The 25485-nt window shown below is 36.9% G+C and overlaps 1 pseudogene; it reads right to left on the bottom strand.

Annotated features, from left to right (window-relative positions):
* Window positions 1–596: 596 nt before the first annotated feature.
* LOC110202619 (olfactory receptor 2G3-like) lies at window positions 597–1528 on the bottom strand (annotated as a pseudogene).
* Between the last annotated feature and the right edge of the window lie 23957 nt (window positions 1529–25485).

The raw sequence follows: 25485 nt of genomic DNA, 5'->3' as shown, positions 1-25485 counted from the left end.
TTCTTGAGTTTTTTTGTCTATGTTTTCTTTCACAATATGACTTGTGGATATGTTTTACTTGACTACACATGTATGACTTATATGAATTGGTTGTCTTCTCAATGAAGTGGGGTGGGGAGGAAGGGAGGGAATGTGGAACTTAAAGTTTTAAAAACAAATGTTAGAAAATATTTTTATGTGTAACTGGGGGAAAATAAAATAACAAATAAAACCTACAAAAAAAGATGTTAAGAGACTCACCCAAGTAGCAGAGACAAAATCTGAACCTACCTCTTCTGATTCTAGAGACACTGGCCCCTCATGTGTCTCAAACTGAGTATTAAACTAAGCAGGCTAAGCAGTTTCTTAGCCTATATGTTGTCCAATTACTCTCTTTGAACCAAATTGATTAATTGAATTTCAACATGCTATGTTTCATGTGAAGAGATGACTAGTGTATCTGAGGATAGCTCCCTGATTACAGACCTATAAAATACATTTTTGGATCTTAAAAACCTCAAATGAGATCTAATAAAGGGATAAAGGTAAGGTAACCTTGCAAAATCTGCTTCAGCACTAAAGATTCCATAGTTCCTTCTTAGTTGGTTATGTTTCTTTTACCTTGGATCTTTTCCTAGAAGCCTTTTCAGTGCACCCTTCATGTCTTTGTTCCTCAAAGTGTAAATGAGGGGGTTGAGGGTAGGAGTCACCACAGTATACAAAAGTGTGATGAACTTGCCTTGTCTGTGGGCATAGGAACTATTGGGTTGAATATAGACAGCTGTGATAGTCCCATAGAAGAGTGATACCACCAAAAGATGTGACCCACAGGTTCTCAAAGCCTTTTGCCAAGCTTGGGCTGACCTGATTCTCATCACTTCCTGAGTGATGAGTGCATAGGAGATTAAGATCAGTCCCAGAGGCAGGAGGAGCAAAACCAAGGAAGCCACAAAAAGCTGTATTTCATTGGCATGAATATCCACACATGCCAACTTGATCATGGCAGGCACCTCACATACAAATGTGTAGAATCTTCTGTGCCCACAGAGAGGCAACTGAAGAGTGATGGTGCTTTGAATTAGTGTGTTGCCCAACCCACTCACCCATGCAATCCCTGCAAGGAACTGACATAACCTAGGATGCATGACAGTAGCATAGTGGAGTGGTCTGCAAACAGCAGCATAGCGATCAAATGCCATGACAGCCAGGAGAACACATTCAGTGGAACCCAGTGCCAGAGAGACATACAGTTGGATGGCACAACCTATGGGAGTGATGGTCTTAGCTGGTCCCTTCAGGTTCCACAGCAGCTGGGGAACAATACTTGTAGTGAAACAGAGGTCAATGAAAGAGAGGTTGGTGAGGAAGTAATACATTGGGGTGTGAAGTTTTGGATCCAGGCGAGAGACCAGGATGATGGCTGTGTTGCCTACCAGGGTCAGAAGGTAGGAGATCAAGACAACACTGAAGAGAACCTTCTCCAGTTTAGGCTGGTCTGAAAAACCCATTAGGATGAAGTCAATCCTGTGCTGTCATTCATCATCCCCATCATTGGGTTCAGAGTCAGGACCAAAAAAAAGGATCTAGAGAGAGAGGAACATGGCATACACTAATTATAAAAGCAACCTTGAAAGACAACTATTAGAAATATATTTGAAAGACACAAACTGTAGCACTGGGAGAAAATTAAGGCATCTCTCACAAGAATGAGTAATCAGTCAATTATATGTGTGTATATATGTATATGTATATTTTCATTTTGAGGATCTCTAACCTTTCCTTTACTCTATAAATACCCCTCAGAAGATTGACCTGAAAAAGTAATAGAAAGGGCCAGTCCAATCACAGATTAGGAAAACTAGTTGTTCTTTTTTACTGCCATACATTTGTCAAAATCATATCAACTCAACTTAATGAGAAGTAAAATATTCAGTAAATTATTCATATCATATCATATATTCATATTGTATCATATTCATATGATTCATATATGTATAGAATGTCAAGCATCTCTGATTTTTTTCCAATTTTTCCAAGATATTTCAAAGATCTTTGTTTCATCAGTGGAAAAAAATCTTCAATATCTATAGAAAACTAAAAAGCAAAAAAAAAGAAGAAATCCTTCATACATATCAAATTTACCAAAGATTTCTTAAGTATAGCAAAGAAGGTATCCTTGTTCATGACCCTCAGATTATTCGCATTAGGCAAGGCACAAAACAGGAAAATGTATTCTAGCTAAAATTATTCACCAATGAGATAGAAGATGTCCATTGCAAAGTCACTATTGGAGTGTTATCTATAAATTATGAGGTTTCTCTGTTTCAGATGGCTTTATGATGGTTGCATATAGCACTGAAACATTGCAAAGCCTGTAACACAGGATCCATAATTAGAAAAAAAATTTGCCTTCCCTCCTCATAAGAAAAATTAGAATCTTTCTACCTCTATCTCTCTCGGTCTCTCTTTCTCTCTTTAAATTTTCATAAATATAAATATATGTGTTATATATATATGTGTGTGTGTGTGTGTGTGTGTGTGTGTGTGTATGTGTGTGTATTCATATCTGTAGGATAGACAATGATTTGGGCTCATAGAGTTTTTTTTTTAAAAGGAGGAGAGAGAATTGTTTTCAGGAAATAAAAATGGTCTTTAAAGAACTCAAATTTCTACTAAGACCCTACTAGTGTTTTTGAATGGCTATGAGCCATGGAACATTATACTCTTTGAAGAACTAAATTATATAATTCTAAGGAAAAAGTAGAGCACCATAACAAATGAGTCTTGATGAAAAATTGGTAAAAAAGACATCATTAAAGAATTGTATGATTAAAAACAAAATAAACTGGTTATATGACAAATTAACTAGGGAACAAGTCCATGTTCTCCTCTACTACGTATTAGGAGAAAACAAAGAATAGTTCCAGGACACTGAGTGGACTTCCATACCTGAAAAAAAAATCCCAACCTCAACCCACTCAACAAGTAAGCATCTAACTTTTGCCTAAAAATAAATCACCAATGTTGGCAAACCCACTACTTTCTTTAAAAGGTAGCTTGCCCAACTTTGCGATACCTCTAATTGTTATATTTTTTTTCCTCTCAATATCCAGAATAAATTTGCTACCTTGACTCAGTGCTCCTACCATAGTCCTCTGGGGTCAAATAGACTAAGTCTAGTCCCTTTTTCACAAGATAGGCTTTCAAGTACTTGAAAGCAGCCATGATGTTCTTGTTGAGCTTCCTCTTCTCTAGACTAAAGCTCTTCAGTAATTTCAGTTGCTTTTCCTGTGCCATAGCTGAAGGCCACTCACCATTCTGATTTTTCTTCTATGGACACTCCAGGTTATCAATGCCCTTGACATACTCTGCTGCACAGAAATGAATGCAAGACCCCAAATGCTTCATGACCACAGCAGAATGTATTGGGATTGATACCTTCCTGTGCCTCACCTAATCCATTCCAAGAATTCATTTGCTTTCTTGGTTATCATAGCTCATTGTTGGCATATTGAGTTTGCAGAATTCTAAAATCCTAAAATGTTTCTTTAGATGAACTATTATTAGTTGTGACACCTCCACATTTTACTGTGAACTAAATTTATTTTACATGTATCCCTAATGAATTTCATTTTATGGTGTTATCCTAGTGTTCTACCTTGCTGAGATCTTTTGTAATCCTGTCTTTATTATTCAGCATCATAGCTATGCTTTCTAACTTTCTGTCTTCTGAATATTTGATAAGGGTTACATTTATCCCTTCATCTAAATCATTTATAGAAATGATAACAAAAGGGAACTAGTCAAAGATTTCCCAAGTCATTCCACTGTTGTTATTTTTTATTGAAAAAATTGTAGGTATATTTTCATGTCTTCCTGAAAACTATGTCATGGTTGCAAAGATATCTGGCCTTCCTTAAATTTTTGACATTAATAATTTGTCACCATTGGCCAGTTATTCCTTAGAACTCTTCTCCCTTTTCTTCAATTACAGTAAGGCTGCTTAGTGTTAGTCATAACCCTTGTTAACTCCTTTCTTATCTTCTTATTCTGACTCCTCTTCCTCTTTTAATTCTGTGGAATTAGTAAGAAAATCATGTCTTTGGAATCAGGAAGCCTGGAGCCAAATATTAGCTCTGATATTTCATAGAATATAGCCGTAGCCATCAAGTCCAAGACACTCCCAAAATTGAAGATATTTTAAAATACCCAACAACCAGTCAGTCAGCATTCACTTGAAGACCTCCTAAGCCAGTAAAGCCACTTCTCCTGGAGGCAGCACATTCTATGTCTGAGTTGTTAGGAGGTTTTTTTCCATTCTAGCATTCCTAACTTTTCCTTTTTTCCCCCACCCACTCCTTCTATTTCTTCCTTCTGAAGGAAAACAGCACAAGAGTAATATCTATTCATCAGATGGTCCTTCAAATATTTGAAGCTATATATCATGTCTGTCCTGAACTTTCTCTTTTCCAGACTAACTATAACCACTTAAAATGTGTAGCCCTAGTGCTTAGCACAGCCTTTTACCCATACTATCTGTTTAACAAATGTTTATTGATTGAGTGAATTCCTTAAACTGATTCTCACAGGACATGAACACAAGGTCTTTCATTATGCTGATTTCCAACTTCTAGACAGTCATTGTCATATCAATTTTATTCCTAAAATGTTGTGCCCAGAACTGAACACAATCCTCCAGATATGATGTGATCAAGGCAGACTGTCTTGGTCAATGCTCTTCTTAATCTGGAAGCTATGTCTAATGAAAAAATAGCAATGCAATTTAAGATTGCATGAGCTTATTGGCTGCCACATCATACTACCCATTCAAATTGAGTATGCAGTCCACCAAACCATCAGCTCTTTTAAAAACTGCTGGCTAACAAAACCTTCCTCATTTTGCACTTCAGAAGTGGGGTTTTTTAACCCCAGTATAAAACCTTCATCTTATTTAACTCAGTTCAGTGTAAAAGCTTGTCAAGAACTTTTGGAGCCTGACTTTGTGTATAAGATATATCTCCTAACTGTATGTAATTTGTAAATTTAATAACCATGCCATCTATGACTTTGACCAAGTTTTTAACAAAAATGTGAAAGATCTAAGGGCCAAGCATTGACTCCCTGGAATAATCCACTGGAAACATTCTTGCAAGTTAATATCAAAACATTAAAAACTGTTTTTAAGTTAGACTCTGCAACCAGTTCTGTATCTCAGGCAATATATTTTGACTGGCTCACATCTCTCTATCATTCCCATAAGAATCCTATGAGAGATACTTAAATCTATTATTAAAATCTAGATAAACAGCATTTCTGTTATCTACAAGTTTACTAACCTCGTTGAAAAAAAAAGAAAAGAAAAGAAAAGAAAATGATTTCCTCGGCATGAACTGTTCTTATTGAAAGTGTGTGTGTGAGTGTGTGTGAGTGTGTGTGTGTGTGTGTGTGTGTATGTGTGTGTGTGTGTGTATGTGTGAAAGAGAGAGAGAGAGTGGAACTTTATTTTCTAGCTGTTTACTAACTCTTCCACAATATGCTCTAGGTCGTTTTTTTTTTTTATCATTAACATTAAGTTCACAGGCTTAGGGTTTACAAATTCCATTCTCTTCCCTTATTTAAAACCTGGAAAACAATTTTATAAGTTTTTTGTAAATGTTGATACTTTTCACAGTCTTACAAATAGTATTAACAATGTCTCTCAGCAATCATATCTACCAGTTCTTTCAATACCTGAAGATGTAGTTTATATAGTCTAGATGACTTCTTAGCTTTATGACAAGTTGTTTAACCTCTCTAAGCCTCTGATTTTCATCTGTAAAATAGAAATAATAGTATTTGCATCATTTACTTTATAGGATTGTTAGAAGTAATGAACTTTGTTAACTTTAAAACTATGTAAATGTGAGTTTTACCATTACCTGTAATTTTATGACTCCTGTTTCACTATTATTGGATATTTAATATTCTTATCACTTTCACTGATTTTGTAAATTTAAAAAAAAACTTTTAATTTGGGTTATAGAGGAAAGGGAGTTTAATTGTTTGGTGGGGAGTTGCAAAGCATTCCATAACTCTAAACATAGAAAAGTGTGATAAATGAAATTTGATAGACATGATTTCGGGTAAGTAATCATTTTATTAATTATATCAGAGCTAATATTTGGCTACCAAATAATTAATAAAAAGATGGTCATTTGGCCTTCTCTCATAAACCAAAGACCCCTCCTGGAGGCTTCTTAATATATATATACCCTTGGAAGAGTGGGTATTCCCAATATGAATCAATCACCTCTGATTGTTTAAAAATTGATGAGAATGAGTATTATAATGAGAGGTGGACCTATTCTAATGAGAGTCTGGGGGACGTGACTTTGATTAAGTCACTCTTGTCCCCAGACCATGCCCAGGCTCTGGGCAATTTAGACAAAGCCTATGCCCCTCCCCCAAGCCTGAGTAGAGTACAATAAGGCAGAATTCACATAGATTAGATTCTCTTTGTAAGTTTTTCTGGTTGGATGTGGTAACAATTCCACTTAGTTAAGATGGTTTAGGTAGGGTAAATTTTTGGCTAAAGTCAATAATGTCCTTCCAAAACTGGCTGTATTAACCTACAGGAGGTTATTTCTGAAAAAGAAAATTGAAAGAAAAAAAATCTTAATTGGTTATTAATATGATAGAAATAATCATTTTCCTCAAAAGTAGGGTGATATATTTTCTTTTCTTGCTCCTTATCTAAGTTTCATTTTATTTCCAACAGACTACATAATACTTACTCAAATATCCTACTACCACCTCAAAATCAATATTTACAGAGCTGATTGTATTTTTCTACAGACTATCTTCCCTTCCCTATTTTTGCACATGGTATCAACATATTTCAAAGTATTCATCTGAAAAATTTTGAATCATTTTTCATTCATATCTCTTAATTCTCACTTAACTTTGAATAAATCTTCAACTGTTATTTGAAATACATTTTGCAACCAACTCTTCTTCCCATTCCTCATTCAACTCCCCTTGTCTCATCAGTTGCTCTTCACTTGAATATTACAATAATTTCATAAGTGGTTTTCTTTATTCCACTCTTTCCCCTCCCGAATCCATCCATTAACACCAGAGTTGACTCAGAATAATACAATGGTTAAGTTGAAAGGCATCTTAGAAAATTTATTAACTAATCATCTCATTTTTATACATGAGGGAAAACAAGCTCAAAGATATGAAGAAACTTGCACAACATTACATGTTGCTTTGTGAGGCATACAAAACAAAACCCCCTGACTTTCACTCCTTCTCTAGTATTCTTCTCAATATATTATCCTACTTTTCTGAAATATTGATTACATCATGTTACTCTCTTATTAAATAATTTCTGTAGCTCTCAAATGCCTTTAGAATCAAGTGCCTGCTCCAATATGCCGTAAATAGCACTTCATAATCCAATTTCACCTTTACCTTCCAACTTTTGTTCTCAATATTCTTTGGCACAAGTTTAATATAGGTCAGCCTAATCATTGCTCCCATACTAACACATAATAGCCACTGTTATTTCCAAACCTTTGCTCATATTATTACTCCTCTTGCCAAGAAATCCCATCTCTCAGACTTCCCCCTCTTTGATTTTTATCCATTTGAGAAGATCTAATTCAATATCCTCATTTTCTAAGAGATTTAAGAAAAATTCTGCTTCATATAGACATACATTCTCAGAAATTTGGTAGCTTTTTTGTATTTAATGTTGTATTAACTTGAATTACTGCTTACTTCTATTATATATGTCAATTTTATACTTCAACTAAAATTTAAGTCTCCTTCAGCACCTAGCACAGAGTTGTGTTAATAACTATTTGTTTAATGAATCGATGCCTCCTTTACACTAATTCCCTACAAAACTAACCTCTGTTCCTTCATTCTTTCCCCTTCTCTAATCAAGAGAATTTGATAATAATGTGCTCTCAGGGAGCAACAGACTTAAACAAATTGTATGGCTTGTACCTAGTTGTCTCTAGATGCAAAATAGTAGTATTGTAACTTAGCAATGCCCAAGTCTCCAAAAATGTGATCTTTTCCTGAAGTGTGAATCATGGAAGTGCTGTATCCTCAGGCAGTTTTGCTCATTGATTCTGACCATTTCATAATAATGGAAGAGAGGGACCAGAGACTCTCAGTGGTTTGCTAAAAGTTAATTAATTGGTCCAAGAATGACTACCCTATATATCTCAGTTGTTACTCCTTTTTACCCTATATTCATTGTCACTCCTTTTGTTACCCAATCCCAGCATCAAAACCATTCATATGTGACATTTAACTCATATTCGCAATTCCCACCCTAGTGCCCACCTCACTTTTTTGATGACTGAGAGAAAACTATCCCTTTTAATTATCATATCCAGTGGTTGGCCCTAGACACCAAACCATGCTTCTCTTTCATATGCCATCAAGTCATCCAGTTCTCCACTCAGCCCATCTTACCATCTGCTTGCTACCATGTGAATACCCTGTCACCTCACCCACCACCACCCTTTCAATCTCCTTGGCCACCACTGTCCTATGTGTGTTGTCTTTCTCATTAGGAAGCAAGCTTTCAAGGCCAGAAACTACACTCATTTACATGTGTATCCACAGGGCTTAGCATACTGGCTGACAAATAATAAGTACTTAATAAAAGTTTTTCATTTATTCATTCAACTTAGAAGGGATAAATGAAGAACTTTTCTGTCCATCTGTAGATATATAGTAGATATATCTATAGATACATAGTACAGAAATATGTAGATATATAGTACAGTAGATATATAGTCTGTAGATATATAGTCAGAAATACGAACTCTCCCTTGACCTCAGAGTTTCATAGGTGAACAAGCTGGACTTCTTGTGATCTGAAGCTATAAAAGACATTTGATATCATGTAGCTCATCCAACTAGATGGTGCAGAGAATAGAGCACTGGGCTTGGAGTCAAAAAGACCTGAGTTCAAATTTGACCTCAGACTCTTATGAGTTATGTGAAGCTAAGCAAGTCATTAAACCTCTATTTACCTCAGTTTCCTAATCTGTAAAATAGGGATAATAATAGCACCTACCTCCCAGGCTTTTGTGAGGGTCAAATAGGATAATTGTAAGGACCTTAGACCAGTGTCTGGCACATACTGAATATCATATTAATGTTAGTTATTACTACTACTGTAGATAAGGAAAATGAGAGTTGAAGTGATCAGGTATTGGAAAATAAAGCCTTTGATGTTAATCCAGTATGTCTTCCACCGAATCATACTGCAGATGACATTCAAATCCTAGAAAGATATTAAAATTATAATAGTAATATTACCCACAATTACACAGTGACAAACTATACAAAGAAAATCACTCATCCTCTGAAAGAGCTAGTGCAAATATGATTATGCTCATCTTATAGTTGAAGAGAAGCAATCATGACATGGTAAATAAAGAGCTGATCTCAGGATTAGAGTGGACCAAAGTTGAAGACTTACCTCTGTTGCATATTGCTCTGTGACCCTGAATGAGTTGCTCAACCTTTCGGTGTCTAAGAGGAAATTGCAATTCACTGCTAAAGGGAGTTCCCTCACTTGGAATGCCCTTATTCATATGAAAGCACAGATCTTGTCAAATACAGAAAGAAATTTCTGAGACACTTAATGACTTGTCCAAACTCAAAAAGCTTATTACTGACAGAGCAGAAATTTAAACCCTGGTGGCCTTAGCTTAAATGCAGTGCTATTTTTCTGAAATTACACTGCTTGAAATAATTATGGATTAGATAAGATTGATAAATATATGTTAAATATTCTTCTTAATGCAATTAATGCATGTAAAGGCAGAGATATAGAGAAGAGAAAGTATTTCTTCCTTCCTCTTCGCAATCATTAACAAAATGGACAGAGCTAAGGAAATCCCAATTTGAGTGGAAATCTCTCCTTTATACTCTGGACATGGGGGGAAAGTTATCTCAGGTACTCTAGAACATGTCTTTGTCTGTACTGTCTCTTTGATCCCTTTAAATGTCAGGTTCAGAAGAATCCATTAGACCTTAAAAAGGAATGATAGACTACAAAGAATAAAGTGCTGGAATATTTAAGTAAAAGCAGTGGCCAAAGACACCCAGCAGTCTGAAAAACAACTTAGACTAGGATTTCCCATACAAATGGATTAAAAAGAGAGAATTGAGGGAAGGAGGGGGTTATTCATTTTCCTTCTCCACATTTATAACAAGAAAGGCTCTTACATGAAACAAAGTAAGAAGATGCAAAGATATCAGAGAACATGACAATTCTGCTCACTCCTCCCAAACCTCTCCTTCATTCTTCTGCTTATTTCCCAAAAACTAGGGGATGATGACTCTAGGCCATACAAACAACTTTACAGTGATGGCTCCAAATGAAAGCTAAAGAACCCTGAAGATGGACACCTATATGGAAACAATGAGCAAAAACAAGCTGTTGACTCTGTAGACACCTCAGGGATATCATATTTCCATTGCAATAATTAACTTTAAGCACAAAGGTGACCAAAGCTGAGATTCTCTAGGGAGAAAAGAGGAAAAAGTTACTCCTCCTCTTTGATTCTTCATGCCAAAGTTGTCAGAACAAGATACAGAATATCTCCAATGCATTGTAACCCATGCATTATTGGATGCTGACAGATTAAGAGAAAGGAAAATATAGGGTTATCAAACTCAGGGAATGCCTAGTATGGTGATTCTCCCCTTAACAAGTTCCCATTCTCATACTTGTCATCATAATATTAACATAATTATAATACAGTCATCATTATTATTGTCATAATCATCATCTGGTCACTTTTATTCATTTATTAAATACATAACAGTGAGAGTGCTAAACAAAAAGTTTATGTTGGTATGGCTCCAACCCATTTGGGAATTAATAGAAAAGATTAACATACTAATATATGCACATATCACATACATCAGAATAGACCTTGGAAGACCTGAATGGATGGTAGGGTGCTGACATCATGTATAGGTCAAAGTTGAGGCCTTGGAAATTGGATAGAATAGTCATGCAATATTTATGATTGAGGAGGGAAAGTCAAACATTTCTGCATTAATCTGGACAATTCTTGAAGAATTAGTGTGTGGTGATGGTATTCTAGATGTTTTTATCATGAAGATAATATGTTGTAGTAGAAAGACCAAGTGAATTAGATTATCTGGTTTCTAACCCTGATGATCAATTAATAGCTTGGTGTCCACAAGTCTTTTACTTCTCTCATCTCCTATTTAGATGAAAAGTTTGGAAGAAAGGATGTCTAAGGTCCCTTTTGTCTTTAACATTCTACTGTTCCATCATCCAGGGATATGACATATATGTCAAGATTTGAACATTGGTAGAGAAGAGAATTTAGTAGAGGTATGTCAGAGAAGAGGAAGTAGGAGATTTTGGAATCAATAATGCATTCAGGGTATTAGTCGGATATCAGTGTATGAGCAACATTTATGTACAAAAACCATATGAGGCATGATGCGGGTTGCAAAAGAAGAGCAAAAGAGGAGATGAGAGAAATAAAAAACAGACATTCTAGAAGACTTCATAGTCTGAGGGGACAGAACACACACATATAAAATAAAATTTTAACTAAATGTAAGATTTCTTTAGTATCTGAAACTCCTGGGGAGGAACTTCCTTTACTAATTCAGGTTGGCACTTTCTCTACAACTTAGAGTAATAGAGTTGCCTAGGGCACCAAGAACTTATGTTACAACCAGGGTCATACAACCAGTATATGTCAGACATGGTACTTTAACTCAGGTGTTCCTGACTTCAAGGCCACCCTAATATCATCTATGCTATGTCTGCCTAATATAATATAATAACAGAACAAAATAATTTTTAAAGTGAAAATTATACATCAGCAAGTAAAATGGAGGGGAGAAGTCATAAAGGGTCATTGAATTAAAGAGTGATTAGAAACAATAGTATAGAGGTCAATGTCTGGTAGAGTTTAGAAGGGAGAAAAAGCTATATGTCAGGAAAGAGCATGTAAGAGAGTATGCTAAGTACTCCTTAGTTTTAAGTCCTATTCCTCTAGACAGCATCACTTTGTTACATGGTTATGAGAAAGTGGTTGACAAGGAGAACCAACATTAGAAGTGGGAAGAATATAGAGTTTCAATGGTCATGCTGAAATAACACAGCCCCGTCAGTATCTGGCACTACCAGCCTAAAAGGTCACAATCATTTAACTAACAATATTCCCTTGTACCATCATTCTGGTACTAAGAAATGATGGAGTGGGGAAAGTACCTGATTGGGAGGTCTGGTAACAGTTCCAAGAGGAAAAGGCTGGTAGTAATTCTAGGATTATTAAATAATTAAACAAAATATTTATATGATTACATATATAAATATTTATATAATTACATACCTAAATATATAGTTAAATATATACATATTTATATAATTATATACATATAAATATTTATATAATTACATATATACATATCTATATAGTTAAATATACACATGTTTACAGTTACATATTAAATATTTGCATATTCATATGATTAAATATGTAAATATTTATATAATTAAATATGTAATTATTTATACTTATATAGGAAGCAGCTACATGGCTCAGTCGATAGAGCACTGGGTCTGGAATCAGGAAGATCTGAGTTCAATTCCAGCCTCAGACACTTACTAGTTCTGTGACTCTAGATCATTTGAGGTAAGATTTGTTTAAAAATACAGGAGTGGCAGTGCCTTCCCCTGCCTTGGACATCTTCAAGCAGAGCTCCAATAGCCACAACTGATTCAGTTGCCCCTACTCTGGGAGGTAGGTGCTATTACTATCACATCTTATAGGTGGAGAACAGGGGCTCTGGTCATGATTTCAAGGCATAAAAGAGTGCTTGTGGTTGCTCATAGACCAGAGCCCAGGACAGGAGAACAGTGACCACACCTCTCATTGGATCATGCCACCTTGAAAGAACTGAGGGTTTGCAGACTCCCAGAACTAGCTCTGAAAAAAAGCATCAGGCAGGAATGAGAGTCTCTCTTGGAGAAGGGTGGGGAAAGATGAGGCTAGAGATGTCTATTCGACTCCCTTGCAGCCATACACAACTACAACTCTTTGTCACATGTGGTCCTCTCTCCAATTTGGGCACCATATCCTTATATGTGGGTGCTCTGTCTGTAGGAATATAATTTTTGATTGCTTATATTTTGTAAGATATTTTGGGGTTTACAGGGCTAGATTTTTTTTCCTAAAAAGTAGGAAAATTTATATTTTGTCCTGTGCACTTTTCATTTATGAATTCTTGAAATAAGTTCTTTTATTAAAAAAAGTTTTAAAAAAATAATGGCTTTTAAGGATTTCAATGATTCTCTGGACCAGCCCATTTTATTTCAAATGGAGGTACCTGACTATGCCTTTAAACTGAACTTACTCTGGCTTTCACTGAATGGCCAATAATAGCCTCCAGCCCAAACCTCTATGGCACATTTTGATTGCTTAGAACAAGTATAAATGGCAACTGTTTTCTCTTCTGGCAAGAAACTTTGAAGATCTTCCCTTCCCAGACTGATTTTTGTGATGATAAATTAGGCCACCTTTTGTCTCAACTGTTACCTAGCCTGTATCAGTGGGACTTGCCTCAGGCAGACTTAAGGCCTGAGAAAGACTAATTTAGAAAGGCCAGGATCATCCACCACATTCTGGACCATTGCCAATCATCTTGACTTTTGTCTTCCTGCTGGACTTTGATGACTTTCACTGATAGAGTGAGGCAGATGACTTTGTAAAGCTCTGCCTCACTTAAATCCAATTCAAGAGCAAATCAAGATATCATCCATGATGTCATTGGTCTTCTTTGAGAACAAAAGATGAACTACAACATTTCTAATTATTCATAGATTATTGCATTCCATGTCTCACTGCCATATAGCAATACTGGTAAAATGTTGGGATTTAAAAGATATGACTTTGTTTCCATAGGAAGCTTGAGATGAGCAAAGGAGCTTTGAAATTTCTTGAAATCAATCCAAACTACTCTCATGTTCTTGTTAAATTCCAAGCTCAAAGTGTTGTCAATCTGTACTGTTTACCACAGATACACATACTGATAGACATGCTCCATAAGATTCCTAACCAAATGAATTGTAACTGGGGAAATTATAGACATTCTTCAACCATTTGGTCTATCATTTGTTATGTGAAAATGGAATGGTTAATAACTTCTCTAAACATCTTGATCTGCTTGAGTTCCTTTACTATCCATTGGAGGCCAGACTGACCTGGGAATCAGAATCAGTCTATCAGGAAGCACACTGATCATCCCTTAAGCTTGACATACCTGAGATCCTTTGCAGTGTTTGCTTGCTAAACTCAGAACTCCCTCTTGTAGTGTTTACTTGCTGAACCCTGAAATCCCTCTGCTGTTCTGGCAACCACAGAACTGACTTAAGCTGGTTCAGAGCAGCACTAAGGGACAGAACTAACACCAGCATCCTAGTTCTGGGACTTTAGGGACTTCTCAGCTTGACCCTCTTCCTTGTTCCATGTAGGCATATCATTATCTCTGTGAAATGGCCTCTCCTTGGGAAATGGAAAATGAACCAAAGGGACTGTGGTTGCACATGATTAGGCCATGACACAGACGTTCCCACTCAGTTTTGCAGTTCCTTTTTGTCTTTATAATCTGTGCAGCCTAATCCCAAAGGGATATCAGTTCTAACCATAACTCCACATGCAAGCCTGCCTACTTGAGAGAAATGAATATTCTATTCATCTTTCTTAGACCAAACTCTAGAGAATGACAATTAATGGTCAGGCCAAACTCTTCTGAATGGTTATAGAATTTGTTCAGCAGCCTCTATGTTGCTTTGGAACTTGATGTAACCTTCATGATGGCATGATGTAACCTGCAAACAAAACTCTTACCATCCACAAAACAACTCTCTCCAACTTGAACTCTGCACTGGGTCTTCTCTTCCTTCACAGGGGTAAATATACTTGGTGAGCTTACATCACCCTGTTTTATGTTGTGACTGTGATGAGCAGATCATTGTAAAGGATTCTTTCTATTCTGTGTTGTAAGTAATCTTGAATGATATGAATATATGAATGGCAGATATCTTATTGGAAACAAGTCTTTAATAAATGTTTTTTTCTATGAATTCAGTTACATTTTTGTAATCAACAAGAAGGAAAGACAATGGGTTCTTACACTCCCTATATGTTTTAGTATATTGCAAAATGGTGAAGATGTAGACCAGGCCTGAATATCATTTATTCACTAATTATATTCTCAACAAAAATGATTAGAAATGATTATCAGAAATTACATTATAATAGGGGAGGTAGAGGCAAGATGGCAAAGTAAAGGCAGGGATTTACCTGTGCTCTCTCTCCAAAACCTCCAAATAACATTTAAAAATGACTCTAAACAAATTCTAGAGCAGCAGAAACAACAAAAAGATGAGTAAAACAAATTACCAGCCCAAGACAACTCAGAATGTCAGCAAGAAAAATCTGTTTCACCAGGATAAGAGAGGAATGCAGTCCAGCACAGATCATGCCAGTGCAGACCAGGCCCCAGAAAACCCAGAGTATGTCTTGGGAGTGACTGAATCAGCAGCAGCAGTGGCTGCTTCTAGAGCTCTCAGTCCACAGATGATGTGGGGGTCAAACAACTGGTCAGAAGCAGATTACAGGGGTCTTTTTGCCAGAACTGAGGCAGGACTCTGCTGCTTTGTCCATACTCAGATCCAGGGTGCAGTCCTGGGTGGCAGTGTCAGGGCAAAGAGGAGCACTAGCATAGCAGAGGTTGGGGCAACAGTGGAGTGGGAACCCCTTCACAGTTGTGGAGCAGAAAAGAGTGCTTGTAGTCACTCATAGACCACAGCACAGACTTAGAGAGTAGTAAATACCTCTCATTAGATCACACCACCTTGGAAGAACTGAAAACTTGCAGGTCCTTAAAAGCATTTCTGAAAGCAGCTGCACAGAATCCCTGAAGCTTGGGACAGTGTGACCTCTACCCTGGAAGCAGAGCCTTATATTGGCAAATAGCTAAAAGTCAAGTAATGGACTGGGGAAATGAACAAACAACAGAAAATAACTCTGACTACTGAAAATTACTTTAGTGACAAGAAAGATCAAAACACACACTCAGAAGGAGACTATGAAGTTCAAGCTCCTAAACCCAAAGCCTCCAAGAAAAATATGAATTGGTCTCAGGCCATGGAAGAGCTCAAAAAAGATTTTGAAAATCAAGTAGGAGAGGTAGAGGAGAAAATGAGGAGAGAAATGATAGTGATGCAAGAAAATCATGAAAAATGAGTCAACAGTGTAGTAAAAGAGACACACACAAAAAAATACTGAAGAGAATAATACCTTAAAAAACAGACTAAGCCAAATGGTTTAAAAAAAAAAGGGTCTAAAAAGCCAATGAGGAGAAGATTGCCTTAAAAAGCACAACTAGCCAAATGGAAAAGGCTGTCCAAAAGCTCCCCAAAGAAATTAATTCCTTAAAAATTAAAATGGAGCAAGTGGAAGCTAATGTCTTTATGAGAAATCAATATACAATAAAACAAAGCCAAAAGAATGAAAAATAGAAGACAATGTGAAATATCTCAATGGAAAAACAACTGACCTGGAAAATAGATCCAGGAGAGATAATTTTAAAATTATTGGACTTCCTGAAAGCCATGATCAAAAAAAGAGCCTAGACATCATCTTTCAAGAAATTATCAAGGAAAACTTTCCTGATATTCTAGAACCGGAGGGTAAAATAGAAATTGAAAGAATCCACTAATTGCCTCCTGAAAGAGATCCCAAAATGAGAACTGCCAGGAATATTATAGCTAAATTCCAAGTTTCTCAGTCAAGGAAAAAATGTTGTAAGCAGCCAGAAAGAAACAATTCAAGAACAACAGTCAGGATAACACAAGATTTAGCAGTTTCTACATTAAAGTACCAGAAGGCCTAGAATATTCCACATGGCAAAGGACCTAGGTTTAAAACCAAGAATCACCTACCCAGCAAAACTGAGTATAATCCTTCAGGAGAAAAAATGGATATTCAATGAGGTTGAGGACTTTCAAGCATTCTTGATGAAAAGACCAGAGCTGAATAGAAAATTTGACTTTCAAATAGAGGACTCCAGAAAAGCATAAAAAGGTAAACAGGACAGAGAAATCATAAAGGACTTAATAAGGTTAAACTGTTTACATTCCAACATGGGAAGGTGATATTTGTAACCCATCAGACATTCTCATTATTAAGGTAGTTAGGAATAAATCTAGATAGTGGGCACAGATGTGAGTTGAATATGAAGGCATAATATCTCAAAGAATAAAATTAAGGGGTGAAAGAGGAACATGCTGGGAGAAAGAGAAAAAGAGAGGTGGAATGGGATAAATTATCTCACATAAAAGAGGCAAAAAAAAGTGTTTTCAGTGGAGAAGAGGGGGAGGTAAAGGGGAGCCAATTCTGATGAATTGGCTCAAAGAAGGAATAACATACATACTCAATTGGGTATAGAAATCTATTTTACCCTACTGGAAAGTAGGAGAGGAAGGGGATAAGAGAAGTGGTGGAGAGAGTAATAGAAGGGAGGACAAATTAGGAAAGTGGGTAGTAAGAAGCAAAACTTTTTTGAGGAGGTCCAGGGTGAAAGGAGAGAGAGAACAGAATAAGTGGAGGAGGAGGATAGGATGGAGGGGAACACAGTTAGCAGTAGTGGCTGTGAAAAACTTTTGAAGCAAATTTCTCTGATACTGGCCTCATTTCTCAAACATGTGGAAAACTGAGTCAAATTTATAAAAATAAAAGCCATTCTTCAATTGATAATAATCAAAAGATATGATCACTTTTCAGGTGAAGTAATCACAGCTATTTATAGCCGTATTAAAGTACTCTAATTCACTATTGAGTGGAGAAATGCAAATTAAAACAATTCTGAAGTGCTACCTCATACCTATTATATTGGCTAATAGGACAGAAAAGGAAAATGACAAATGATGGTGGGGATGTAGGAAAATGAGATATTAATGCATCGATAAAGTTCTGAACTGATTCAATCATTCTGTAGAAGAATTTGGAACTATGCCCAAAGGTCTATAAAATCTTTTGACCTAGCAATTCCACTACTAGGTCTGTATCCCCTCAGGACTTATATGTACAAAAATAGCTTTAAAAATTAGCAGCTCATTTCTGGGGGCAAAGAATTAGAAACTGAGGGGATGTCCGTCCTCTGGTAAATGACTGAACAAGTTGTGTTATGTGATTATGATGGAATGCTACCATACTATAAGAAATGATGAGCAAGATGGTCTCAGAAAAACCTAGAAAGACTTGCATGGTCTGATGCAAAGTGAGATGTATTGTGTGCAAAGTAAAAGCTTAATTGTATGATGATAAGTTATGAATGAGTTAGTTATTCTTAACAATACAAAAATCCAAGACAACTCTGAAGGACTTAGGATGAAAAATGCTATGTATCCCCAGATAAAGAACTGATGCTGTCTGAATGCAGATTGAAGCATACTTTTTTAAAACTTTCTTTATTTTTCTTGAGTTTTTTTGTCTATGTTTTCTTTCACAACATGAATGTTATGAATATGTTTTGCATGACTACACATGTATAACTTATATCAAACTGCTTGTCTTTTCAATGGGAGTAGGGAGGAAGAGAAAAAAAATTGAACTCAAAGTTTGAAAAATGAATGTTAAAAATGTTTTTAAATGTAACTGGGGAATTTTTTGTAAAATAAGTAAATATTTTTTTAAGAAAGAAGATATTATTAAGATGCTGTGAGGACCAGCAGTTCCCAGATGCCCTCCCACCTATAACATGGAGAAGCTTTGCCTACCAGAAGAAAACATTGCCTCTATGACAGCTTCCCTGATGCAGATTCTTTCCTACCATCCCCACTATCTTCCAGACAACAAAGGGCAGGCCAGCCAACTAAAGGCAGGCTCAGGACAAAGCTGCCTCTGAGACTTGATTTGCCCCCAGAGCTCTGATACAGCTTGCTGTCATCTAGAGGCATAAAAAGCCTCAGCCACATGGAGTCTGGGCCTCTCAGACTTGGCAGGTAACTAAGATCTTGTGAGTTGCTATATCTTGATGACCTACTAATCAAATACCTTATTTTTTTTTTGATGGAGTGGAGGGAGGCACTATATCTTGGTTGCTTGGTTTTTTTGTGTGTTTTAGCACAAAGTAAATCTCCTTCTATAAGTATTCAATAACCCGTGAATGCCTTATTTCATCCCAACATTGATCCTAAACTAAGATGGTACTGGCATTAAAACTAAGACTCTAACACATAACTATTACAATTAGACAGATTACAGATAGATAGATAGATAGATAGATAGATAGATAGATAGATAGATAGATAGATAGATTTGTTTTTACAATGCATTAGAATTCCTTTAATTACTTTGACACAATTATCATAAAATTTAATTGTTCCTTTATTACTTCTTCCATTCCAGGCAATATTTCAATTTGGACTTTTGAAAAATAAATTATTCCTTAGGTATTTCAGATAGCTAAAGTTCTTTATGGAATGAATGAAAAAACAAATTAAATGCTTACTATGTGCAATGCATTATGCTAAGCCCTAAGGACAGAAATAGAAAATATTTGAGCTTGCAAAAAACTCATGTTTCTTAGAATTTTTCAATTTTTTTCACAGCATAATGATAATGATCTATGATATTTAGGTACATCAGTTTATGCATTTCCCAATTAATTAGTAATCATTTTGTTTACAATTTTTGCTACCACTAAAAAGCACTCTGATAAATATTTTTTGCATCTATGAGAGCATTCTTTTTGTCCTTGATTGCCCACCATCCTAGTAATGGGCTAAGTACAACCAATGCTTTCTCCTAATTTAGTGGTCAAACAAAGTCTAAATGGATTTCTTACAGGAGGATAGGATAAACCCAACCACTCTCAAATCTTTAGATGCAGGTCTATTGCAGTGGATAGAGGATGGTCCTTTGAAATGCCCTTAACTCTTGTATAATAAAGATTTTAATTTGCATGGAGTTATTCGCCATATTTTCCACTTCCTGCTGCAATTTTAATTCCTTCATGTTTAGTGTTCTATCTTATCATTTTGAGGTAGTAATTATGTGGCTTTGTGGGAAAACCACTTATGCACCATCTTTTTTGGAGTTCACAATTTGAAATTGTACTAAAAAAGTTATCAAAATGTGCACTGTTTGCTATCACTACTTATCAAAGACAATGAGAAAGGATCCAAATATACAAAAATATCTAAAGCCTCACTTCTCATGATAGGGAAAAACTGGAATCAAAAGTGTTGTTCATAAATTGAGGAATGGCTAACCAAATGGAATATTAGTGTACCTTAAGAAGTTATGAAAATTGAGGGTAGCTAGGTGGTGCAGTGTATAGAGCACCAGCCTTGAAGTCAGGAGGACCTGAGTTCAAATCCAGCCTCAGACCAGATGCTTGACACTTACTGGCTATGTGACCCTGGGCAAGTCACTTAACCTCAATTGCAGAAGAAGAAGAAGAAGAAGAAGAAGAAGAAGAAGAAGAAGAAGAAGAAGAAGAAGAAGAAGAAGAAGAAGAAGAAGGAGAGGAGGAGGAGGAGGAGCAGAGGGGGAGGAGGGAGGAAGGGGAGGAGGAAGAGGGGAAGGAGGAGGAGGAGGGGAAGGAGAAGGAGGAGCAGGAGGAGGGATGAAAATGCTAAGTTCGGAGAAACATGAGATCTGAACTGATGTAGACTGCATTGATCCAAACCAAAGGGACAACTTATACAATTACTGTATTAATGTAACTATAACAAGCTACTGGAGGCCAATGCCCCAGCATTCATCTACTTAATCCTTGAGGGATCACATGACAACCTGGAGTAAGACTATGACTGAAAACATTATCTTCCAAAGACAAAGGCTCTGTGGTGCAAACATGGAATGTGAAAACCACACTGAGCAGGGAGGCTTGGGGGTAGGAGGAAATAGGAAGGTATGGGAAGGCAAATGGAGCAAACTCTACTGGCCAGAAGCTTCACTACGAAACATGATACCACTTGACTCAGTAGTTGTGCCATGGTGACTCAAGAACAGCTAACCATGGAAAAGGAAGTTGTCTTAGGGAAGTAGCCCTAGAGCTTACACTAGGAAATTTAGAGATAGGGATGAGAGAAATAGAAGGGCAGGAGATACCTTGGGAAGTAGCCCAAGAAGTGGCGGTGTATACCCAGGAAAGCCAAAGCCTCACCATGAAGGTAGAAACAGATCAGCAACAATCAGGTCAGCTACATTGGACACTGATGCTATTATGTTTGGGTGGATCCTGCTTACCCCAGTGTCCCCCATCCCAGCTTCTTTTAATCACCATGATCCAGCTGCTGGGAAGAGGTGGTAAATCAGAAGGCTAGTTGGTCAGTCACAGTCTGATCTCAGTCATCACAGAGTTAGATCAATTGCTCAGGGGATTGAGTAGAGGAATACAGTGGGATTCCCCACCCACAGGGGGAAATGTGTCCTCCAGCATCCTGCTAAGAAAACCACTAAGAAAGCCTTAAGAACTCTGATCAAGGTAATAAACTATCAAATTCAGAATAACAATGACAAATCATGCTTCCCACATTTTGGCAGATAAGTTACAAACTAGAAGCAAAATGTGACATATAATTTAGAATGTGGTCCATATGTGAATATTCTATATTTCTGCAATGGTTGTAGTTCTTCTTTTGTTATCTAACAGTAGCTGAGAAATAGAACCATTTGACTGAAATGGAAAATGTTCTACTCCCTTTGGGATGTTTCTCACCCTCATTAGAGCAGTTACTCTCCCCCAAATCCACCCCTCACAAGTGGCTCTCTCTCATCATCACCCTCTTTTCCACACTTAGAATGAGGGATTTACTTGAACCTGCCTTCAAAAATGGGACAATAGGGAACAGATATGTCTGAAGCTACCAAGGCAACTGTTTGGGGGGGAAATGACTCCAATCCTTTCCTTACCAACCAACCCTCTTTTCCCCTTACAGCACCATTAGCACACTCTTTTCCTAGTGGAATCCAGTAATGGTCTGGATTCATTTTTAGCTTTGTTCTAAAGTAGTATAATAGATGCTTTAAATAAAAATCTTATTGATTCACTTGAGCCCTCAACTAGCCACTCCAGTTATTTACAGAAAGAATTTCCTTGTCTCTCTATCTCTCTCTTTTCATTTCTATCTCCATCTCTATATTTGTATTTGTCTCTCTCTGTCTGTCTCACTGCCCCTCTCTTTCAGTGCCTTGCTCTACAGCTGATTATAATCATCCTCTCAGATGCTTTTTGAACAAATGAAATACATATAAACCAATAAAGCTTTGGGAGTTAACTATAGTTTTATCTTAATACCATATTTTAGAGTTTAGGTGAAGAGTAATAAATAAAATATAAACTACAAAGAAACAGAGATATGCTTTGGACAGATACACACTTTCTTTGGAGGGAAAACAGAGGAGCCAAGAAAAGGAAAAGGAGAACATCATGTTTCTCCTCTACCAACACAAACCAGTCTCTCCATCAGCAACAGGCAGGTTTTCTATGGTATAACTGCCACCACCAATATAACGGTAGTACTAGCATCAGGGGTTATAGTTGGTTCTTCAGGAGTTCCTCTAATCTAACTTCTGTCATGCAGAAGCAGAAGACTACCTTCTATTTTTTCAAGCATGTTTCTTCAATCTCCATTTCCTGAGCCCCTCGGCTCTCATGTGATGAGATAAAGAAATAGTCTTTCTTTAATATAGTCACAGCCTTGGGGTTTCTGTGATCAAATAGGAACCTTCTGTTCATCCATAGACATTGTCTTCAATGACACACTTCATCTGACTATGCTTGTTTTTTACAAGGGAGGTCTTCTCTTTGGGGAGGAGGGATTGTGGGAGTACTTGGGTGGTAGTAGTGGCACAAAAACGGAAAGCAAAAAGCATTAATGAGACTTTTAAAATAGAGAATAGAGCAGAAGAAACTTCAGAACAGACCCAGATAAGCAGAACAGTTTTGCTACTATCATGTTAAACTTAACATATACTTTTTAAATTAAACAAACTGTGCAATTCAAGTTCACAGCTCCATATGCAATGTTTCTTTAAAATGTCTTTGTATTTTTAAATATTCATATTTATTGATATTTGTTGAGTTCACAATATAAATAAATTTACAAAAAGTATTAAGAAAAAGTGCAAAAAGCCCTGTTGTTGAAGATTAGTCCAGTAAACCAGTTCCAAGAAAGATTCTACTTACTTCTTACAAACCCAAAAAGCTAACCCACAGGTGAGTGAGGCCTTTGGAGAGGAGCAGGATACTTATCACCACCCAACAGAAAGTTCTTTCTAAAGATAAACTACAAATTCCTTTGCTATACGTTAAACCTATTTTCTCTTATTCAGTCATTAACAAGTTCTATAAAATTTAAATCATAATAGCTGACATCAATGTAGTGCTTTAAAGTAGACTCTGAAACAGCATGGAAAAGCAGATTGAAAATTGACCTTCAAATAAGGAAGACCTGGGTTCAAGTATTCTATTAACTATATTGGCTAAGTAACCCTAAGCAAATCACTTAACCTTTTCATGCTCTAATAAAATTTTTAGAACTATGTTATATGAAAGCTGCCAATCTGCACAAGTAAAAGAAATGTTCTTATCTATTAGTTCCCTATACCAATGAAATCCCAAATCTATTCCAGTCCCCATCCCTTTAAAATTTATAAAGCTCTTCATATACTTGGATCCAGATATATAACCTACTTAACTAGGCCAAAAATAATTGTGGCATAGAAGCAGGAATGAAAATCATAATTATTCAGCCATACCACAAAGAATAAGCCTCTCCTTACCCCCAAAAGGAGTTGAGAAGAAGGACTTCAGATGCAGAGTGCCAAACTGATGAATCCCTAAGGGTGGTAGCTGTGGAATGGTGTACTATATCATGGCTTAAGACAGCAGAAGATAAGGAGCAACTAGGTGGTGCAGTGGATAGAGCTCTGGCCTTGTAGTCAGGAGGACCTGATTTCAAATCCAGGCCTAAGACACTTGACACTTACTATCTGTGTGACCCCTGGGCAAGTCGTTTAACCCCAACTGCCTCATCAAGAAGAAAAGAAAAAAGAAGACAGCAGAAGATAGCTAAGTGAAGCATGGAAGTGGCCATTAGATAAGGGAACAATCTTAATCATTGAAGGAAAAAAAGTAATCCTATCACAAACAATGCTGGCAACATGTGGCAAAAATCCTACCCCTCTCATGGTAGTTATAACTACATTATTCTATCTACAAACACAACTAGTTTGGCTACTTTCCTTGACAAGTTATTAACCCAAAAACAGTGTCTAAATGATTATTCAGATCATGCATATAAACATTTGTACATATAATTATATCTTTGTAATCATTTAATGTTTTCCTATGACAAAATATCTTTTTCTAGGTAGGGACCACAGTATTTTGAGGGCAAGAGTTCTATGTCCTTTCCTTTATCTCTTTGTATTCATTGCAGTATTTATCCTACTGTTGTAATAGTAGCTTATAGTCATATATCACTGTAAGAAGTACAAAGCAGAGGGGTGCAGCCAAGATGGTGGAGTAAAAGCAGTGACTTGCTTGAGCTCTCCCCCAAACCCCTCCAAATACCTATAAAAATGGCTCTAAACAAATTCTAAAGCAGTAGAACCCACAAAAAGACAAAGTGAAACAAATTTCCAGCCCAAGACAACCTGGGTGGTTGATCAGAAAGGTATATCATGCCAGGCTGAGAGAGGAATACAATTTGGCATGGGCACGCAGGCCACAACAAAGCTGGCGCAGGCCTCAGAGGACTGAATTGCAGTCAGCTGGGGTGGTTTCCAGACTTCTCAACCCATGAATGCCAAAGACAACTTAGAAGGTCAGCAGGAAAAGTCTGTGTCTGTGTTGAGAGAGAGAAGGGCAGTGGTCTCAGCTCCAGTCCCTGAGCTCAGCCCAGGGTGGTGGCTGCCTCTTGAGCTTCCTGCCCACAGACTGAGGGGGAATTGAGTGGCTGATCAGTGAGGGATTGCAGGGATCTCTCTGCTGGTACAGAATTCTCTTGCTTTGCCCATGGTTGGATATGGGTCACAGTTCTGGGTGGCGGTCCTGGGGAGAGAAGGAGTGCTGGATACAGTGGAGCTTGTAATGGCTGCAAAGAGGAAATCCTCACAGTTCCAAGACAGAAAAGAGTGCTTATGGTCACTCATAGACCAGACCACAGGCTAGGAAAGGAGTAAACACCTCTCCTTTGATCATAACACCTTGGAAGAACTGAAAATTTACAGGTCCCTAGAAGTATCTCTTAAAACTACTGTACAACCCTCTGAAGCTCGGGACAGTACATTCTCCACATTGGAAGCATACCTCTACCTTAATAAAGAGTTTATAACTCAAGTAATTGACTGGCATCATGAGCAAACCTCGCAAGAAGTGTCAGACCATAGAATCTTTTTTTGGTAACAAAGAGAA

Source organism: Phascolarctos cinereus, unplaced genomic scaffold (assembly GCF_003287225.1).
Source record: "Phascolarctos cinereus isolate Bilbo 61053 unplaced genomic scaffold, phaCin_HiC Scaffold_5;HRSCAF=322, whole genome shotgun sequence".
Taxonomy (NCBI): domain Eukaryota; kingdom Metazoa; phylum Chordata; class Mammalia; order Diprotodontia; family Phascolarctidae; genus Phascolarctos; species Phascolarctos cinereus.
This window is presented reverse-complemented; position numbering and strand designations above follow the sequence as displayed.